This window comes from Pantherophis guttatus, chromosome 10, assembly GCF_059756535.1.
Source record: "Pantherophis guttatus breed Tessera chromosome 10, ASM5975653v1, whole genome shotgun sequence".
In the NCBI taxonomy this organism is placed as follows: Eukaryota; Metazoa; Chordata; class Lepidosauria; order Squamata; family Colubridae; genus Pantherophis; species Pantherophis guttatus.
Window position 1 is genome coordinate 22,844,930 of NC_142072.1, and position 17,087 is coordinate 22,862,016.

General features: G+C 44.2%; 1 protein-coding gene across 2 annotated transcripts in view; it reads right to left on the reverse strand.

Moving 5' to 3' along the window:
- Positions 1 to 17,087, reverse strand: part of C10H1orf94 (chromosome 10 C1orf94 homolog) — a 63,375-nt gene that overhangs the window by 20,615 nt on the left and 25,673 nt on the right. The gene's annotated exons all lie outside the window — the stretch shown is intronic.

Genomic DNA, 17,087 nt, shown 5'->3' on the forward strand with positions numbered 1-17,087 from the left:
GCACTGCCTGGACTTTTCTGGGATCCATCTCTACCCCGCTCTCTGATATTCTATAGCCTAGATAATCTATCCTCTTTTTGTGAAACTCACATTTGGATAGTTTCACGTACAGCCTAGCAGCTAATAATTTGTCTAAGACCTGTCGGACCAGAGATATATGTTCCTCTTCAGTTTGCGTGTAAATTAAGATGTCATCCAAATATACAAGGACACCCCTGTACAGATGTTCATGCAGCACTTCATTGATGAACTGCATGAACACCGCAGGGGCGCCCTGTAGTCCGAACGGCATGACCTGGAACTGATAGCTTCCCAAGGGACAATTGAATGTTGTTTTCCACTCATCCCCTGGTTTGATTCGTATCCTATAATACGCTTCGCGTAGGTCGAGTTTCGTAAAGATACGACCGGTGGCTAGGGCAGCTAACAGGTCCTTCATTAAAGGAAGTGGATAGAGGGGCTCCACACACACCGCATTGAGACCTCTGAAGTCAACGCATAAGCGTCTTCCCACGAAACAGGACAGGGGCAGCCATCTTTGATCGACTAGGTGTGATAAAACCCCGGGCCAAGTTCTTGTCTATATATTTTCGTAATTCTTTTAGTTCGGGTTGTGTCATTGAATACATCCGGGGCTTGGGTAGCTTCGCCCCGGGTATTAACTCAATACTGCAATCCGTAGGCCGGTGAGGAGGCAGGGTCTCACATTCCTCCTCACTAAAGACTCTGGCGAGATCCTTATACACATTAGGATACGTCGTGTCTGCTGGTGGGCTCTCTACTTCTATTCCCCCTGCTGGCTCCTTTTCCTCCTTGGTAGGGGGAGGTCCCAACGGTAATCGAAGTTTGCGAAAACCCCCTTCCCACCATATCGTAGGAGCCCACTTGTCCAACCATGCTAATCCTAAAATTACTGGTTCTAACATTTTCTCCACTATAATAAACCGAATAGTTTCGGTATGCTCCCCAATATCGAGGTGCACCTTTTCTGTTATATGAGTCACTGGTGCCCCTCCCAGCAATGAACCATCCATTTGTTCAAATGTAATAGGGGTTCTCAACCGCACAACCCGCAGCCCAAGTTCGTCAACTATCGCCCTACGAATTAAACAACGAGTACACCCTGAGTCAATCAATGCCTCATATCGGCGTCCAGTGGTTGCCCGTGGGTTTCGGAGTACGACTGGTACCACAAAAGGTCGGATGGGGTCGCTCACCATCGGGTCGTGTTGGTCCTCATCGTCGTCATCACTATCCCCAGCCACAATCGGGAATTTTTCCGCCACCACTTTCTTAGTATCTGTAGCCAGGGGATCCCTCTCCATACAGGATGTTCGAGTCATTTGGGACCGTTCGGATGTTGGTCGGCCTCTGCCTCTCAACACAGCTCTAGGAGGGGGGTTTTGGTCCGAGTTGCGGGGCATGGGATGAGGACAGTCAGCTGCTCGATGACCAAGGCGATTACATCTGAAGCAACGAAACGCAGGCCGCTGGATCCTTTCCCCCAAGCCGGAGCCAGCATTCGGTCTAGTCTCCTTGGGTGTTTGTGTGCGTTCTGCTGGTCGTTTTCCTTGACTTGCAACCCCTTCACCCCGTATACGGAATTCTCGGAGACCGACGTCCAATTCGATGGCTGCCTTGTACCACACACTCAACTTGGGGGGCAAGCCCCGGTACACGCAGGCTTGCCGTAAATCACGGTCTAGTCCTTTATGGAATTGGTGCACCAGAAGACGTTCTGGCCACCCCACCAACCGAGCCGCAATCTTTCGGAACTCCTGTACATATTCCTTTGCTGGTACGCCCCGTTGCTTAAGCGCAAACAAATCCCCCTCTGCAACCTGGGCGCTTGTTTCGTCTTCAAATCTGGCACGAAGAGCCTCCAGAAATCGTCCCAGGTCCACGAGTTCCCTTGCATGTTTAGCATGGAGGCCTGCCACCCACTCAGCTGCTTCTCCCGTCAGGACCCCTGTAACAGCAACCACCATAGCCCACTGGGATGGATACCACTGTCCATATTGGTCCATATGGCTTATCACCTGGCTTAAGAAAATAGCCACTCGTTCAGGGTTTCCGTCAAAGGAAGTCTGCAGGGCAGGTGGTCCCCAAACGGCCTGCGGGACCCACAGCCCCGGCGGGGCCCCCGGAGGCCAAGGCATGGGGCCTGGGGTCCTCGCTGCTCCAGTCGTTCTCCTGTCCTGCCTAGGTTGGTCCCTCGCCGCCCCACGACCCCCAACAGGTAAGCCCCCTGCCAATTGCGTTGGTTGGGGCTCAGGACCGGCTCCAAGGTCTCCCGATGAGGCACCTTGGTCTTGTTCTGGAGGGGGTGGGTCCATGGATCGTCTAGAGGTCCGCTCCATCCTCAATTTAGGACTTGTGAGCCGGAACTGGGTCTCCGAAGCGGTCACCCCTGTATCCTGCCAAGAAGAACCTGGAGGCTCCAGCCCTGCAACCCAGGGCTGCCAGGATGGGGCGTCACGAAATCCAGATTCCCCAAAACGCTCACGTAGCGTATCCATGGTGCTGGGACCGGATGAAGCAGGATACCCCCAATCCCCTTCATCCTCCTCAGTCCATCGTCTTTCCCTCCAGCCCTGGAAAGATGCTCCCAAGCGAGGGGGTGTTGGCATCCGTGGCCCGAGGAGAACAGAGCTGTGCCACCAATCCCCCGTCCGAGCCCGTTGTCCTGGAAAACTCTCCTCCTCCGGCCGGGGCGGGGCGCTCTTGGGTTGCTTGACTTTTGGTTTCACTGCCAACTGTTCCACACTCTCCTTCACCTCCTCTATCAGTGGTTCCTCCCCCTCCACATCTCCACCACACTCCTGCTCTTCCAAGGCCGTCCCTTCTGCCATATCCCCCTTTGCTGCAAAGCCACAGGGAATCCTCACCTCTTGCGAAAAGGAACCAAGCGCTGACTTTCTCTCGGCTTGTCGTTCGTTCAGAACTGCGATAGGAAATAATCACCAGTAACACACAGAGAATCAGGGTTTACTTTGGCAATGATAAGCTTGCAGTCAAAAGTAAAGTACAAGTCGGTGTTTTGGTTCAAAGTCAGCGCTGGGTGTAATCACACCACAGCGCTATTTAACAAAAACTCAGCCCCTTAAACATACATCCGGTGATTATCAATCAAGCACCCCCCACTCCCTTAACAGTAACAGCTGCGAGCAGCGAGGACAGCAGAATCGGAGAGGCCCAGCAACGTCATCAATCATTGCCCTGAATGCTGCTATCCAGGAACTGTTTGTGTGTTCTCTGCGGCTGCTTATCTCCACTCCTTCGTCTCCCACACACCCCATTGATGGCGAGCTCCGGCAGGACTCGACAACTGTACTGCAAGATGAGTTAATTTTTTTTCCAATAATTTTTATTAATATATTCTATACACCAATACACCAATAAAATATACAATCCTGCCACCATGGTATAATGTAATTACCTTGTCCATAAATATAAAGTCATTCCTTTATACATACATATTTGCCATCATATATATACATCATCATATATCTATTCTATCCCACATTTTCTGGACCCAATCGTACCATAATTTCCAACTGTTATAAAATTCTGAATCTTTTTTACCATTGATCAATCTAGTTAATCTATCTGATTCCGCACACTCATTAATTTTATATATTATTTTCAAATCCATCGGTAAGTATTGATTTTTCCACTCCTGCGCTTACGCTAATCTTGCTGCAGTAATAATGTGAATCAACAAGAACCATATATCTGATTTAACATTCAAAGGTTTTGCCCCCAATAGGAAAATCTTGGGCTTTAATTCCAAATTAATCTGTGTAATTTCCAAAATCCATTGCCGTATTTTTTCCCAATATTTAACCGCCTGCATCCTTCAATCTTCCTTGTTATGTTGCCCGGGGCATAATCCTGCATTCTATCCATTACAGCATTGAAATCCCCCGTTAAACAGACATGTTCATATTCCAGTTTCCCCAGTTTAACATATAAGTTTTGATAAAAAGTCCTCCAATTGTCATTAGGGACATAAATACAAACCAATAAAGACTTCCACTGGGCAATTTCTATTTCAAGCATGAGAACCCGGCCTTCCTGGTCAGCAAAAACCTGTTGGGATTTCAAATGATGTCATACATATACCACTGTCCCTCTTTTTTTTTGACCTGCTAATGAGGTATAAGTTTTACCCAATGCCTGACATTCTAACAAATGGTTTTGATCTTTTTTTATATGGGTCTCCTGCAAGATGAGTTAATTTTTGAAAGCACTCTTGAAATTGCCACTTAATGAAAAAGGTTAGACTAAAAATAAACAGAACTGACTTCTCCTGAAATATAAGTGATTTTCTCTGAAAACCATATGCCCAGGGAAAAAAAATACCTGAAAGAAGGCAAATCTTGCATGGTAGATTAAATACTCTAATTTAAGGGATCACTATTTCCAGATCATCTAAAAAAGAAGAACTCTAAATACACTTCTGTAAGTAGGGAAACTCCTCACTAGGGAGCTTTTCAACATCAAACCTTAAAATAAATATACTTAAAATATTTGGAAATTCTTTGCAAAAGAAGCATCAAGAAAAACAGTAGATATATCAAGTTGGTAAAGCTTAATATTCTGATATCCACAAAGAACTTGGATTTCTCAAAGAAAATGAAACAATCCCTTGGTTGACCAACTTGTCTAGTTTGAAGAATTAAGTTCAAATTGTTCCTAAAATCTCAATTTTAAATTGTCCCATATGGAATGGACAGGTGGCACGTCAAGTCTTTTCCCTCCAAACCATGGAATAGAAAATGTTTCTCTTTGGCTTTTGATTCTTTAATGATCCTTGTAAAAACTCCCCCAATATAAAAAGTGGCCAGGGAAAAAAATGGCAAAGTTACATTAGCGTCTCTAGTTATTTGATGGAACAAATACATTTAGCCTGATTATCATAGTCAACACAAGTAACAAAGTTACAACAATAATTATTAAAGTTATATGTCATCTGACTCCCTGCAGCTTTTCATCCAGTGTCTAAGTTTGAAGCCGCCAGTTCTGGAAAAGATTTATGTTATGTAATTTTTTTTTAAAGCCCTCATGATTTTTCAAGAGGTCTCATTCAAAAAGTTCTTGGCCAGGCTCTGAAATTCTATGAAAATAAAAATTACATGAACTACTCCTGTGGAGATATAGTATCATTTACATAGCTATAAACAGGACTGTACTGTATGCTAGAGATTATTTTTCCAAACAACTCCTACAAGTACTTGATTGTACCAAACTGCACCTCTTGTGCTATGGCTGTAACAACAACAACAACAATAGGCGGGAAAATTTCTCCACCATCTTTGTTCAAACATCTTGCTTTCTCTTATTCCTGAGGGGAACAGTCTGTGTTCTCTAAATACATTCTTTCTTGAAAGGTGATTTTAATCTTCCAGCAGATGGATTGCTTGATGGAAGACAAAAATATTCCCAGACTATGGAATACTTTAATTAAATTTCATGGCCTGAGGAGATGACTGAAGAATCCCTCAAAAGGAGACATTTTGGGCAGCCGATTAGGTTTATAAAATGCCCAGCAAAAGGAGGATATGTCCTCCTTTTTTTCCCCTCATGTCCTCCATCCATTAAATCATATATTGTCTGGTTTTTGGAATATTTTAGAAATGTCTTCAAATGTACAGTCCCCAGTTCTGTAGACCACATAACATAGTATATATTTCTAAGGTGAAATTTGAAAAGGACATTATCAATTCTCCTATATTATCACTAGCGTGTGTTCTTGAAAAGAAACATTTTCAAAACATTTTATTCTGTGTAGTTTTAATGTTTTAATTATTTTTATTGGTTTTATAAGCGGTAAGCCACCCAGAGTAACCATGTAGGGGGAGAAGGGTGGCCTAAAAATTAATTAATAAATACATAAAATAAAAAACAGTTTGTTAGAAAGGTATTGCAACTGAAAATCCAGTTTTTCTGATATAGGAAAACAAATAATTTCATGTGCACAGAAGCTTAAAAATATTGCTTTGCAATTTTTTACTGTCTTTTTTTTTGTCAGAGACACCAAGAAAGTGAATCAGTTAGCATGTCCTTTTTTCCAATTATCCATATCCTTATTTGCCTGAAAGTGGTAATTCAACAGCCCTTTACTAGGTTGTTCACCAGGACAAAAATTCGGTTTGGAGATTTGATTCAAAAGACTTTTTTTTTTTTGGCTTATCAGACTGATTTCCCAAACTAGATTTGATGAGATAAATGTCCACATAGAGGAGTGTCACAAATATCAAGATGGCAGTCATAACGACATGGCTGAAACCCCTAAACCTATTTGTTTATATATTTAGAAAATTTACATGACTGCCCAACTCAGAGTGATTCCAGCTGGTTTGCAGAAATAAGGTGCATGTTAGACAATGATTACAGTGGCTTATTGTTAAGTATAGGGCGCAAAGAAGGACTGGACACTCCGTTAGCAACAAATATTTTATTTAAGCTCCGTAAACTGCAATGGCAATCCCAGCCGCGGCAGCCCCTTTTATAGCCCGGAGCTGTCCGCGGCTTCAGCCACTGACGCTTGTTCAAGTTTCCCGTTCCCGGGTCTCTTTCTTTGATTGGCTCGTTTGAATCTGCCATTCAATACTCAACACTCCTCCCCTCTAGATTGGCGTTGTCCAATCCTGTAGTTGTTAGGGTACATAGTCCCGCAAGTAGGCGGGGCGTGACTGGACCTGCGCAGATCAGTCCGTCCAGCGCTCTACGAGTGTGAGGTTGAGTTCCGCGGCTCTCCTGGCGTTGCCTCCGGAACTCTCTCGAACTCGGCGGCTGGCATGGTCTTCTTCTCCTGGATGTTAACTCCTTCCTCCCCGGGCCGGACTGGTCTGCTGCTCCGGTTACTCGGATCCTCCTCCCGACTCTCAGGTAAGTGTTCACTGTTATTTCCCGGGCTTCTTGAGACTTTTTTTTTTTTGCTTTAATTTATATGCCGCCCTTTTCCGGAGACTCAGGGTAGCTTACAATGCGTTAAGCAATAGCCTTCATGCTTTTGTATATTTATACAAAGTCAGCTTATTGCCCCCACAATCTGGGTCCTCATTTCACCTACCTTTGAAAGGATGGAAGGCTGAATCAACCTTGAGCCTGGTGAGACTTGAACTTGCAGTAATTGCAAGCAGCAGTTGTTAATAACAGTGCTTTAGTCCACTGTACTACAGACTTGTCCTGTATGCTCCTGTATTGGTGTTTGGGGTAGGGCCCGGTTTCCGTCCAGGGGTCTCTCCTCTCTTTGCTCGAGTTCATTTCTTTTGGATCTGGTTCTGTCCTGGTTATTCGTCCCCTTAGCTGGTCCACATGTCTTTTCCACTGCTTGCCATCCCTATCTGGAGTCTGTATGATAGTGAACCGGTGACCTGTGTGATCTCCGCTAGTATCCATAGGGGGTTTCCGCTAAAATTCTTCGCATAAACCTTGTCCCCCACCTGGAACTGTCTGATTCTATTCATCAAATTGGCTGGTTCTTCTGTGCTGAACTGCAGATGCAGTCTATCCAACGTGGACTGCAACTTCCTTCCCATCAGTAGTTCGGCTAGGCTTCATTTTGTCGTGGCACTCGGTGTGATGTGTTGGATGCTCAAGAGTTTGTCGATCTTGGCTTGTTAATAGAAGGCTATGGGGGCTTCTCTTCCGTCCAGCATGCAGTGACTTAGTACAGCTCCAATGCCAAATGGAGACGCATTGCACGTTAGTCTAATCAGTAATGTCCCATTGTACTGTACCAGCACTCTGTCCAATGTCAATGTGTTTTTTATTTTTTCAAAAGTGATCGTCTCTGGTGGTCTTCACCATTTCCATTCTGTTGTTCTGTCCAGAAGCCAGGGCAGCGGTTCAGCAATGGTAGCTTTCTGCGGCAGGAAGATATTATAAAAATTCAATAAGCCTAGGAATGCTTGCAGTTCCATTTTGTTAGTGCGAGTGGGCGCTTCTCTGATAGCCTTCAGTTTGCTCATGGTGGGACGTATTCCCGTGCTGTCTATTAAGTAGCCCAGGAACTCTACTTGTGTTTCAGCTAAATGGCACTTGTGCTTTTTTACTTTTAGTCCCACCTTTTGGAACCTGGTTAGCACTGCTCTCACTCATTGTCATAGTTGCCTTAGGTCTCTCGCCGAGATCAATACATTGTCGAAATATGGGACAACTCCCTCGATCCCCTGTAATAGGTGCTCCATCAGGCTCTGGAATAACCCCAGGGATACGCTTACCCCGAACTATAGGCGCTTACACGTGAATGCTCCCCTGTGTATTACTATTGTCTGTGCTTCTGCTGTAGCCTCGTCTACGGGGAGCTGCTGGTAGGCTTGTGCCAGGTCAAACTTGGCAAAGATTCTTCCTTGGCCCAACGAGTGTAATAAGTGTTGGACCACTAGCACAGGATATGCGCTTTGCTGTAATGCCTTATTTAATGTACTTTTGTAGTCTCCGCAGAAACGCACTGACCCATCTGGCTTGATAGGGGTCACGATGGGGGTCTCCCACCTGGCATGGTTGATCGGCTCTAGGACTCCCTGGGCCACTAGCTTATCTAGTTGCTCATCTATCTTGGGCCGAAGAGCAAAAGGAACCCTCCGGGGCTTGATTTGGACAGGGGCAACTTGGGGATCTAGGTTGAGGGAGATCAGGGACCCCATGTAGTTGCCTAATTCACCGTTGAAAATGTCCATGAATTCTTCCATCAGTTCTGCCTCCCAGTTATCACCTCCGATGTGATCGATTCCAACTACAGCTAGCCCCAATGGTTCGAACCATTCCAGGCCCAAAAGGCTGGGTCTGTCCCGGTCCACGATGGTGAGGGGAAGCTTTCCTTGGAATGTCTTGAACTGGATGTTGAAGTCCTTTGTGCCCAGAACCAGAATCCAGTTCCCTTGATAATCTACTAGTATGAGTCATTGGTGCTTGAGAGCATGGGTCGAGATGTTAGGAACCAGTTGCTTTATGGTTTTCCAGGATACCATGGATACCAGGATACCAGGATAGATGAGACCCCGAGTTGACCTCCATCTTGCAGGGTCTCCCCTCGATGAGGATGGTCGCCGCCATCTTGTTTGACTTTCCCGCGCTCGCATGGCCCACGATTACTGTTTGGTGGGTTTCTCCCCTCTCCGATCCGGAATCCTCACTTTTGCGACCTCTTCCAAACGGTTGTCTTTTCCCGCTTGTCTGGAATGGTCGGCTCTTTTGCGGTGAACTGGGTGATCAGTTTGGTCGGCTTCTCCGGGATGCTGGTTGGGATGCTCTGCAGGCTCTCGCTATATGTGCCTTTCGGTCACATCTCTGTGACGATGTATATAGCATCACGGAACCTGCATTCTGCCCTGGCGTGGTTGCCTTCGCATCCAGCACACCAAAAATCTTTCTTTCCTTTCCCTTTTGGCTTCCCTTTTCATTCCGGTCCGAGGTGGTGCACTTCGTCCTCATCCTCCTCTTCTTCTGATTCCATTTCTGCTTCCTCATAATGGACCAAGGATTCCTTTTTCCCTTGCGGCCCCTTGTTGACCTTCTTCATGGCTGCTGCGGATTTCTGGGACGCCTCCGTCGCTGAGGCTTCTTCCATGGCCTCCTTGAAAGTTATTTCAGGCCTGGCCAGCAACCTGCTTTGTAGTGTGAGGTTCTTTAGTCCCAGCACTAACCGATCCCTCATGGCTTCCTCTAGGTTCGCAAAGTCGCACGCGGCGACTATCTCTCTTAAAATCGCCAGAACTCACTGATCGTCTCGCCAGTAGAATTTGTGCCTTCTCACCAGGGATGATGCTTGTGAGGCGTAGTGCGCCTTCAGTATGCCTTGTAGGGATGTCCAAGTCATGGTTCTCAGCTCAGCAGGGGCGGCGAGTGCTTTTGGAATACAGCTGGACCGCAATGCATGAGAAAGAGGGCTCTCTTTCTTTGTTCCGACAAGCTCAACAGGTCATTCACCTCCATGTACATGTAGAACCTTTCCATGTACGATTCCCAATCTTCTCCGGTCGGGTTGAACGGTGCAGGTGGGCTGATTGAAGACATTCTTGTTAGCTGATGATCTGACCGGTCTCAGTAGTCGTTAATCTAGGTGGCTGGTGATTGCTCGTGAAGATGTATTGTTTGCATTCGTTGTCCTTCAGGATCCCACCTTCGTCGCCAGTGTTAAGTATAGGGCGCAAAGAAGGACTGGACACTCCGTTAGCAACAAATACTTTATTTAAGCTCCGTAAACTGCCCGGAGCTAGTCCGGAGCTGTCCGCAGCTTCAGCCACTGACGCTTGCTCAAGTTTCCCACTCCCGGGTCTCTTTCTTTGATTAGCTCGTTTGAATCTGCCATTCAATACTCAACACTTATGGTAGACTAGAAGCCACTGTGGACTTTCTGCAAGTGAAATACAATAATAGGCTGTTTAACAGAGAAGTTTGAAGTTTAATTTTGCTGTTGGTTTTACCTATGTTTATATACACATACACAAACACACATATATATTCTCACTTTCCTATTACCTATCTTTGGTTACTTTGTTGCAGTGGTGAAATCCAAATTTTTTTACTACCAGTTCTGTGGGCATGGCTTGGTGGGTGTGGTGGTGTGGCTTGGTGGGTGTGGCTTGGTGGGCATGGCAGTTGAAGGATACTGCAAAATTGCCATTCCCACCCCACTCCACGGGAAGGATACTGCAAAATCCCCATTCCTCCCCACTCTGGGGCCAGCCAGAAGTGGTATTTGCCAGTTCTCCAAACTGCTCAAAATTTCTGCTACCGGTTCCCCAGAACCTGTTAGAAACTGCTGGATTTCACCCCTGCTTTGTTGCTTGTATCTTACGATTTATATTATTTTATTTACTATCCTAGTATGATTTATGTTGATTGCTTGTTTAGTTTCCTATGACTATCACTAAGTGTTGTATCTTATGATTTATGATGAATGCATTTTTACGATGCTTATGATCGTGATTTATCACTTATTGCTTGTATGTACACTGAGAGCTTATGCACCGGAGAAAAATTCCGTGTGTGTCCAATCACATTTGACCAATAAAGAATTCTATATTAGACAGCTGTCAGGTCAACTGGGTTGGGTAAACAGTGTTGCAGAAATTTATAAGTATCCAACTAGGGGGAACAATTTATGTTGTATGTTTTTTTAATACACTTTTTTTTTCTGTTTAATCTTGTCTAGTTTTGTATTTTTTTCTTTTTCCTTTTTTTTTTTTGAATCTGTATTTCAGACTGTTTCGAATAAAAATAAGAATTTATACCAAAAAGAGAGAGAGCAATAAGGTCTATTTTTTATATGTACCATAACCTGAATTTAAAAGGGGTGGGGCTTCAACTTCATTGCTGTGGCTGCCATCTTGAAGTTTGCTACCTCCTCCATGCAGGCACCCCTGAAGTGAATTGTCACATTGAAGGGAAGCCTTCAATTTGATCATTAATCTGCATTCAATGAATGTTGGGAGTTGGAGTTGGAGTTGAGCTGCATTATTTCTTCTGCTTATCAGTTCTCCCAATGCTGAGGGACAGTATTGAGAGAAATGAAAATTAATACATTCAGTACCACCTTCAGTTGGGCTGCTGCTTTCTGGAGCTTAAGGCACTCAGTATTTTTAACTGGGAATTACAATTTGAGGACCCCTACATGCCAAATTTGATTCCTCTGCATAAGAGTACTTATAAGATTTAGTAGTCCCCACACTGGGGACTTCAAGAAAAAAGAAAAGAAAAGAGATGAAATCTCAGCGGTGGTGGATTTGCCTTACAGTATGTGCTTCTCCTATTTTAGCCTTCTGTAATTAACATTAACGCCAGGCCATTTAGTAGGAGGACTTTTACAATAAGCATTCCTGCCTGTCTCCAATAGTTCAAGTCTTTGAAGTGGGAGGATGACCAATCTCCAGGACCTAATTCCAAGCAAAAACCCCTAGAAAACAAGTCAAATAATGAGGTAAGGAGGGATGGGAAGGAAGACAAACTCAAATACCACATAGGAGACATAGGAAGCATACCCACATAAAAGCCTCAAATGCCTACACACAAGTGCACAAAGTTTGTGGAACAAACAGGGTGAACCTGAACTATTAATACGTGAAGGTAGATATGACATAGTTGGAATTACGGAAACTTGATGGGATGAAACCAGTGCTAAAATTCAAAAAAATTCCCTACTGGTTCTCTGGACATGGCTTGGTGGGTGTGGCTTGGTGGGCATAGCTTGGTGGTCATGTGACTGGGTGGGCGTGGTTTGGTGGTCATGTGACCGGGAAAACCAACTATCACACTTTTCACAAAAATAATACAAAAGCTACACAACTGACTCACACACAATGCAAAAGCAGCTGGACTTCACACAAAATGGCCCCTGCAACAAGCAGGAACCTCACAGAGCTCACAGAAAGCTCAGAAACAAACTATCACACTGCACAAAAATACCAGTTTGGGCAATAGGTAGTAAAAAAAATGCTTTAAAAAGTTAAAAAAAAGTTCCGACCATCGCGCAGCACAGCTGATTGTTGGAACCTTTTTTTTTACTTTATTGAAGCAATGTTTTACTACCTATTGCCCGATCCAGTAGTAAAAAAAATGCTTTAAAAAAGAAAAAAAAAGTTCAGACGATCAGCTGTGCCGTGCGATTGGAGGAACTTTTTTTTTACTTTTTAAAGCATTTTTTTTACTACTGGTTAGAGCGAACCAGTAGCATTTTCACTACTGGTTCCAGCAAACCGCCCCAAACCAGTAGCCTTTCACCCCTGGATGAAACTGTTCTGTCCCCTCCCACAAGTGGCCTTGCAGAAGCTCAAATAGCCCAGCAGTAACAAATGCAGGCTAGAGAGTTTGAAGCTGACCCTTTAATAAACAGTTCTCTTTCCAAAGTATATTAGTTCAGTAGTTACCAGCAATGTTCCAAAGGTCTTGGCAGACAGCCAGCAGGCTAATGCAGGAATGCAGTCTCTTATCAGAAAACTCCAAACCAACAGTTGTAAATCCATTACATCCCAAAACGCCAACAAATTGTTCACCACGCCTTTCCGGCCCAGCCATACCCCTTTTATACTTTGTAGGGTGTGGCCCTACGTCTCCTGACCGCATCTCTTGGGACGTGTCAATAGCTGTTCTCTACAATGTCTCCTACGTCTGTCTCTTGCATCCAATAAGGGCTCCCTCTCCTCGTTACCGGCCTCTGTTTCCTCCTCAATTTGGCTGGGGTCCAGAGGCACGTCAGCAACTGTCAGTTCTTGCTGACTCACCAGTGAAGATGGCCCCTCCGGCACATAGCTCGTGCCAGCTTCCTCCATATCGTCTTCCAACTCAGCATGCGAAGATAAATCAGCCTCCGGGGCCGGAGTCACAACAGAAACCCATGACTGAAACATACTGATAGAAGGATACAAACTGTTCAAAAAAACCCAGACCGCATAAAAGAGGAGGTGGAGTTGCACTGTATGTAAAAGACCACTACAGAAATGCATGAAACCAAAGCCGAAAGCCTCCTAGAATGTATATGGGTCAATATAAAAGAAAAAAAGAATGACATTGCCATAGGTGTATACTACAGGCCACCCAACCAAGCAGAAAAAATAGATGTACTTTTTGCCAACCAACTAACAAATATATGTAGGAAACACACTACAATTGTAATGGGTGAGTTCAATTACCCTGACATCAATTGGAAGGCTAATTCTGCAGAAATTGAATAGGTTCCTGGCCAACCTAGCTTTGTTGTCCAAAAGGAACAGGGACAGCCATACTAGATTTAATTCTTACAAAAAGAAGAGAAGAAGTGATAAGAGAGAGTTTAAACCATAGGAACCTTGGGTGAGAGTGACCATGTCATATTAGAATTCAACATAACACAAACACAAGCAATAGTAAACATAATGATACCAGAGTCCTAGATTTTAAAAGAGCTGATTTTAAAAAACTTAGAGAGAACTTGGGAAAGATTCCTTGCATGAAAATCCTAAAAGGGAAAACAACTGAAGAAGCTTAGGAAACTCTGAAAAATATGATCATAAAAACCCATACCAGCACAATACCACTGAAAAAGAAAAACAAGAAATCCAAGAAGAAACTAGCATGGCTGCACAAAGATCTCTCTGGCAAATTGAAAGACAAAAAGGACAAGTACAAAAAATGGAGAAGAGGATACATAACTAAGGCAGAATATCAGCAGATAGCCAGAATCTGCAAAGATGAAGTCAGGAAAGAAAAGGCTCAGAATAAACAAAGACTTGCAACAAAAGTCAAAGATAATAATTTAATTTAATTTAATTTATTCAATTTATATACCGCCCTTCTCCTAGTGGACTCAGGGCGGTGCACAGCCAAAACTAAAATACATAACAATACAAAATTTAAAATTAATTAAAAGAATTATATACTTTGGCCCGAATTAAAACAGTGCGAATTAAAACCCATTAACAAATTAAAACTAAACAATTAATAACCATTAAAAACTAAAAAAGGGGGGCGGGGTTCACGCCAGCCCTGCTTGCTGGAAAAGAAGAGTTTTCAGGGCTCGGCGAAAGACCCGAAGATCCGATATCCTTCTTATCTCCGGGGGCAAATCGTTCCAGAGGGTGGGGGCTGCCACAGAGAAAGCCCTCCCCCTGGGGGTCGCCAGCCGACATTGCCTGGCCGACGGCACCCTGAGGAGTCCCTCTCTGTGGGAGCGTACTGGACGGTGGGAGGCTATCGGCGGCAGAAGGCGGTCCCGCAAGTACCCAGGTCCTATGCCATGGAGCGCTTTAAAGGTGGTAACCAACACCTTGAAGCGCACCCGGAAGACCACTGGAAGCCAATGCAGCTCACGCAGGAGAGGTGTCACATGGGAGCGACCCCTCGCTCCCATAATCCCCCGCGCGGCCGCATTCTGCACCAGTTGGAGCCTCCGGGTACTCCTCAAGGGGAGCCCCATGTTTCTTCCAACATATAAATAACAAGAAAATAATCAAGGAAACAGTTGGTCCACTAAAGAGTGAAGACAGCAAGGAAGTAATAGGCAGCAGAGAGAAAGTACAGCTGCTTAACTCATTCTTTGCATTGGTCTTCACACAAAAAGAAACTATAGTCCAACCTACCAAAAACATAATTGTAAAAGACAGACTAGAAATAAAAGTTAAAATAAGCAAAAAAAAAATGGTAAGAGAACACCTGTCTGATCTTGATGAATACAAATCACCGGGACCTGATGGATTACATTCCAGAGTTTTAAAGGAGCTGGCAGATATCATCTCAGAACCACTGTACCACATCTTTCAAAAGTCCTGGAGCACCAAGGAACTACCAGAGGACTGGAAAAGAGCTGATGTGGTTCCCATCTTCAAAAAGGGGGGGAGGAACAGACCCAGGAAACTACAGACCAGGGGTGAAATGCTCCCGGTTCAGACCGGTTTGGGCGAGTAGGTAGCGATGGCGGTGGGCAGTTCGGAGAACCAGTAGCAAAAATCCCTGCCCCCGCCCTCCATGCCCAGCTGAGCCGCGCGATCATCAGAGCCTTTTTTTCTTTTAAATGGCTCTGACGAGCCAAGCTCTGACGATCCCAGCTAAGTTGCCTACTAATCAGGCAACTCAACTGGGATTGTCAGAGCCTTTTGAAAGCATTTTTTTACGTGGTTTTACATGTAAAAAATGATTTTAAAAGTAAAAAAAAAAATTGGCCACGCCCACCCAGTCACATTACCCCCCCACCAAGCCACGCCCACAGAACCGGTAGTAACAAATTTTAGATTTCACCCCTGCTACAGACCAATCAGCCTAATATCAATATCTGTGAAGATACTGGAAAAGATAATAAAAAAACAAATCTGCCAACATCTAGAAATGAGTAAAGTACCGTAACAACTAGAAGTCAGCATGGGTTTGTTAAAAACAGATCATGCCAAACCAATCTTATTTCATTGTTCAACATGGTGACTAAATTAATAGAACAACGAAATACTGTGGACATAATGTACTTAGACTTCAGCAAGGCATTCGAGAAAGTAGACCACAACCTACTTGGTAAGCTAGGAAAAAGTGGGATAGATAGCATCACCATCAGATGGATTTGTAACTGGTTGACAAACCATACTTAACGAGTAGTCCTTAATGGTACTATATCTACATGGAGAGAAGTAAGCAGTGGGGTACCGCAAGGTTCCATCTTAGACCCAGTACTCTTCACTATCTTCATAAATGACTTAGATGAGGGAATAGAAGGGGAACTTACCAAATTTGCAGATGATACTAAGCTGGCAGGAATAGCTAACACCCTAGAAGATAGGCTCAAGATCCAGATGGATCTTGACAGACTTGAACACTGGACCCTATCTAACAAAATGAAATTCAATGTAGAGAAAAGTAAAGTCTTACACTTAGGCAAGAAAAACCAAAAGTACACATATAAACTGGGTGAAACTAGGTTTAATATTAGTAACTGTGAACGTCTTGAACTTCTTTCAACTGCCATCTGTCAGAAATGGTGTGGGGTCTTCTGCTTGGGCGGGGGATAGGTGGACTAGATGACCTACAAGGTCCCTTCCAACACTGTTTATCTCTTATCTGTTAAATCCCAAGATGGCTGCTCTATTGCACTAGGCTGAACTTAGACTCATTGGCTGAATTCACACTAAAGCTCATGGACTGCCCTTATCTGGACAATATCCTGAATTTGGTTGGTTGCAAACCTTGCAGCAGCATTTATACAACAGCTGAACGTGAATATTTTGAACTTTCATTTGTTTTTATCTTGTTTTAGTAGTTTATTGATTAGTTCACTAACAAAGTTAAGTATTTGTGTAAAGGCAACTTCTCTTTTAAAGAAAGTTTTGTGCCAAGTTTGCTTTCAGACCAGAGCACAATTTGCAAGACTAGTGGTGTGGGAACCCATAAAATCTTTAATCTTAGTTCTAAAAATAGGTTACAGGTATGCACTGGCTTTGTTATTATGAGGGAGAATGGATAAGCATAGTTGGAGGGAACGAGAAATAGAGAGATGCAAATAGTCTCTGGGTACTGGTCCTCTTCCAGTCACTGGAAGTGAACTTTCAGCTACCTCCAAAAATAAAGTTAAAATACAAACTATGCAGAGAAATTAGAAATTCTTATACTTCCTGATGATA